This window comes from Oncorhynchus mykiss, chromosome 3 (assembly GCF_057628025.1).
Source record: "Oncorhynchus mykiss isolate SJ-2025 chromosome 3, ASM5762802v1, whole genome shotgun sequence".
NCBI lineage: Eukaryota > Metazoa > Chordata > Actinopteri > Salmoniformes > Salmonidae > Oncorhynchus > Oncorhynchus mykiss.
Genome location: NC_143024.1, coordinates 8,960,001 through 8,965,000, shown reverse-complemented (window position 1 = coordinate 8,965,000; position 5,000 = coordinate 8,960,001). Strand labels below are relative to the sequence as shown.

Sequence of the window (5,000 nt, the reverse complement as noted above, 5' to 3'; positions counted from 1 at the left end):
ATATACAGACCTATAGCCATGTTAACTCCCCAGTGTCTATATACAGACCTATAGCCATGTTAACTACCCAGTATGTCAGTGTCTATATACAGACCTATAGCCATGTTAACTCCCCAGTGTCTATATACAGACCTATAGCCATGTTAACTCCCCAGTGTCTATATACAGACCAATAGCCATGTTAACTACCCAGTGTCTATATACAGACCTATAGCCATGTTAACTACCCAGTATGTCAGTGTCTATATACAGACCTATAGTCATGTTAACTACCCAGTGTCTATATACAGACCTATAGCCATGTTAACTACCCAGTGTCTATATACAGACCTATAGCCATGTTAACTCCCCAGTATATCAGTGTCTATATACAGACCTATAGTCATGTTAACTACCCAGTGTCTATATACAGACCTATAGCCATGTTAACTACCCAGTGTCTATATACAGACCTATAGCCATGTTAACTACCCAGTGTCTATATACAGACCTATAGCCATGTTAACTACCCAGTGTCTATATACAGACCTATAGCCATGTTAACTCCCCAGTATATCAGTGTCTATATACAGACCTATAGCCATGTTAACTCCCCAGTATAGCAGTGTCTATATACAGACCTATAGCCATGTTAACTACCCAGTGTCTATATACAGACCTATAGCCATGTTAACTACCCAGTATATCAGTGTCTATATACAGACCTATAGTCATGTTAACTACCCAGTATATCAGTGTCTATATACAGACCTATAGCCATGTTAACTATCCAGTATATCAGTGTCTATATACAGACCTATAGCCATGTTAACTACCCAGTATATCAGTGTCTATATACAGACCTATAGCCATGTTAACTCCCCAGTATATCAGTGTCTATATACAGACCTATAGCCATGTTAACTCCCTATGCTCTGCTCTGTGTACAGACCTATATCCATGTTAACTCCCTATGCTCTGCTCTGTGTACATACCTATATCCATGTTAACTCCCTATGCTCTGCTCTGTGTACAACTCTGAGAACATTCTCCTTTATTAAAAACTTTATTCATCCAAGTTTGTCTCATTGAGATATAATATCTCTTTAGCAAGAGAACCCTCTTTTCAGGCGTCCAGGAAACAGTATCGCTACAGTATGTAAACAGCCGTGGCTGTTAGCGATCAGGCTTTAAAGGTCATTGGTAAGGAGGTCTCTCAGGAAGTAGGAATCCCAGACTATTACTGGGACACAAAGCCTCTCTGTTGTGTTGGAGATGGACACGTCACAGACAGTTCAGATGGTCACGGACAGTGATGCTAGTGGATTCTCTGGAGCTGTGTAGAACCCCTGTAGTTCTGTAGTTCACCCTCTGTTAGGATGGGTTTGACATTGTTATTGACTGTTCGAGTACTCGCATAATATATTTTATTCAAGCACTTTAGGAACCTATTTTTAGAACACAAGGCCTGCACTGGAAAAAGAAAATGATGTCTGCATGTATCTACAGTATACTGTATGCCAACAGTGCACAATATCTAATTTATTATAACAATTACAGATAACGAATCCTAATTGCTAAATTGCCTCATATATACAGTACCAGTCAAACGTTTGGACACACCTACTCATTCAAGGGTTTTTCTTTATTTTTTACTATAAAGACAGGCACACGTATAACGTCTCAGAGTTGACAGTGCATGAGGTCAAAGGAATTGTCCTAGAGCTCCGAGACAGGATTGTGTCGAGGTACAGATCTAGGGGAAGGTACCAAAACAATGTCTGCAGCATAAATGGTCCCCAAGAACACAGTGGCCTCCATCATTCTTAAGTGGAAGAGGTTTGGAACCACCGAGACTCTTCCTAGAGCTGGCAGCAAGGCCAAACTGAGCAATCGGGGGAGAAGGGCCTTGGTTAGGGAGGTGACCAAGAACCCGATGGTCACTGACAGAGATCCAGAGTTCCTCTGTGGAGATGGGAGAACCTTCTAGAAGGACAACCTGCAGCACTCCACCAATCAGGACTTTATGGTAGAGTGGCCAGACGGAAGCCACTCCTCAGTAAAATGCACATGACAGCCCGCTTGGAGTTTGCCAAAAGGCACCTAAAGGACTCTGACCATGAGAAACAAGATTCTCTGGTCTGATGAAACCAAAATTGCACTCTTTGGCCTGATTGCCAAGCGTCACGTCTGGAGGAAACCTGGCACCATACCTACGGTGAAGCATGATGGTTGCAGCATCATACTGTGGGGATGTTTCTCAGCGGCAGGGACTGGGAGACTAGTCAGAATCGAGGGAAAGATGAACAAAGCAAAGTACAGAGATCCTTAATGAAAACCTGCTCCAGAGCGCTCAGGACCTCAGACTGGGGCGAAGGTTCACCTTCCAACAGGACAAGAACCCTAAGCACACAGCGAAGACAACGCAGGAGTGGCTGAATGTCGTTGAGTGGCCCAGATAGATTCCGGACTTGAATCCGATTGAACATCTCTGGAGAGACCTGAAAATAGCTGTGCAGCGACACTCCCCATCCAACCTGACAGAGCTTGAGAGGATCTGCAGAGAAGAAAGGGAAAAACTCCCCAAATACAGGTGTGCCAAGCTTGTAGCGTCATACCCAAGAAGACTCAAGGCTGTAATCGCTGCCAAAGTTGATTCAACAAAGTACTGAATATTAATTTATTTATTTTACCCCTTTTTCTCCACAATATCATGGTTTCCAATTGGTCGTTACAGTCTTGTCTCATCGCTGCAACTCCCCTACGGACTCGGGAGAGGCGAAGGTCGAGAGCCGTTCATCCTCTGAAACACGACCCAACCAAGCCACACTGTTTCTTGACAAAATGCCCACTTAACCCGGAAGCCAGACGCACCAATGTGTCAGAGGAAACACCGTACAACTGGCGATCGTGTCAGCGTGCACTGCGCCTGGCCCGCCACAGGAGTCGCTAGTGCGCGATGGGACAAGGATATCCCTGCCGGCCAAACCCTCCCCTAACCCGGACGACGCTGGGCACATTGCGCGCTGCCCCATGGGTCATCCAGTCGCAGCCGGCAGAGACAGAGCCTGGTCTCGAACCCAGAATCTAGTGGCACAGCTAGCACTGTGATGCAGAGCCATAGACCACTGCCCCACTCGGGAGGCCTAGTTGTTTTTGTTTTTAGTACATTTACAAACATTTCTAAAAACCTGTTTTTGCTTTGTCATTATGGGTTATTGTGATGTCATTATGGAGTATTGTGATGTCATTATGGGGTATTGTGATGTCGTTAAAGGTATTGTGATGTCATTATGGGGTATTGTGATGTCATTATGGGGTATTGTGATGTCGTTATGGGGTATTGTGATGTCATTATGGGGTATTGTGATGTCATTATGGGGTATTGTGATGTCGTTATGGGGTATTATTGATGTGGAGAAAAAACAAACAATTTAATCCATTTTAGAATACTGCTGTAACGTAACAAAATGTGGAAAAAGTCAAGGGGTCTGATTACTTCCTGAATGCCCTGTATATGAAACTATTACAACTATGTTGCTGTTTGAAAAGAGAAGTATGAATGAAGTACAGAAATGAATGCAGAACAATGTGCAGAAGTGCCAGTGTTTATATAGTATAAACCAGTCACCTACATCTGATCTGAGTCATATTGGTTCTGTTATGTGTTTATATAGTATAAACCAGTCACCTACATCTGATCTGAGTCATATTGGTTCTGTTATGTGTTTATATAGTATAAACCAGTCACCTACATCTGATCTGAGTCAGATTGGTTCTGTTATGTGTTTATATAGTATAAACCAGTCACCTACATCTGATCTGAGTCAGATTGGTTCTGTTATGTGTTTATATAGTATAAACCAGTCACCTACATCTGATCTGAGTCATATTGGTTCTGTTATGTGTTTATATAGTATAAACCAGTCACCTACATCTGATCTGAGTCATATTGGTTCTGTTATGTGTTTATATAGTATAAACCAGTCACCTACATCTGATCTGAGTCAGATCGGTTCTGTTATGTGTTTATATAGTATAAACCAGTCACCTACATCTGATCTGAGTCATATTGGTTCTGTTATGTGTTTATATAGTATAAACCAGTCACCTACATCTGATCTGAGTCATATTGGTTCTGTTATGTGTTTATATAGTATAAACCAGTCACCTACATCTGATCTGAGTCAGATCGGTTCTGTTATGTGTTTATATAGTATAAACCAGTCACCTACATCTGATCTGAGTCAGATCGGTTCTGTTATGTGTTTATATAGTATAAACCAGTCACCTACATCTGATCTGAGTCATATTGGTTCTGTTATGTGTTTATATAGTATAAACCAGTCACCTACATCTGATCTGAGTCAGATTGGTTCTGTTATGTGTTTATATAGTATAAACCAGTCACCTACATCTGATCTGAGTCAGATCGGTTCTGTTATGTGTTTATATAGTATAAACCAGTCACCTACATCTGATCTGAGTCATATTGGTTCTGTTATGTGTTTATATAGTATAAACCAGTCACCTACATCTGATCTGAGTCATATTGGTTCTGTTATGTGTTTATATAGTATAAACCAGTCACCTACATCTGATCTGAGTCAGATCGGTTCTGTTATGTGTTTATATAGTATAAACCAGTCACCTACATCTGATCTGAGTCATATTGGTTCTGTTATGTGTTTATATAGTATAAACCAGTCACCTACATCTGATCTGAGTCATATTGGTTCTGTTATGTGTTTATATAGTATAAACCAGTCACCTACATCTGATCTGAGTCATATCGGTTCTGTTATGTGTTTATATAGTATAAACCAGTCACCTACATCTGATCTGAGTCATATTGGTTCTGTTATGTGTTGTTATAGTATAAACCAGTCACCTACATCTGATCTGAGTCAGATCGGTTCTGTTATGTGTTTATATAGTATAAACCAGTCACCTACATCTGATCTGAGTCATATTGGTTCTGTTATGTGTTTATATAGTATAAACCAGTCACCTACATCTGA

At 41.2% G+C, this 5,000-nt stretch overlaps 1 protein-coding gene across 4 annotated transcripts in view; it reads left to right on the top strand.

The window, feature by feature from the left end:
• The window catches only part of LOC149984307 (F-actin-uncapping protein LRRC16A-like), a 198,660-nt gene that overhangs the window by 82,834 nt on the left and 110,826 nt on the right, over positions 1 to 5,000 (top strand). The gene's annotated exons all lie outside the window — the stretch shown is intronic.